Here is a 214-nt window from a genome sequence, read left to right on the forward strand (position 1 = left end):
CGGGATGTGTGTAGCGTTGCTACGGGCTCTCGGGAGCAAAGGGTTTGGAGACTCGGACAAGAAATTGTCACCAAGACTGCGTGCACGATTGCACCGATATTAGTTGAATAATGGTTTGCTATATTATAGCACCGATTCAACGGATACACCACGAACTGTGGTTTCTCATGATGAGGATTTGAAATACCGCATCCTCTATGAGGCTCACGACACG

Source organism: Plasmopara halstedii (genome assembly GCF_900000015.1).
Source record: "Plasmopara halstedii genome assembly, contig: Scaffold_208, whole genome shotgun sequence".
Classification (NCBI taxonomy): Eukaryota; Oomycota; class Peronosporomycetes; order Peronosporales; family Peronosporaceae; genus Plasmopara; species Plasmopara halstedii.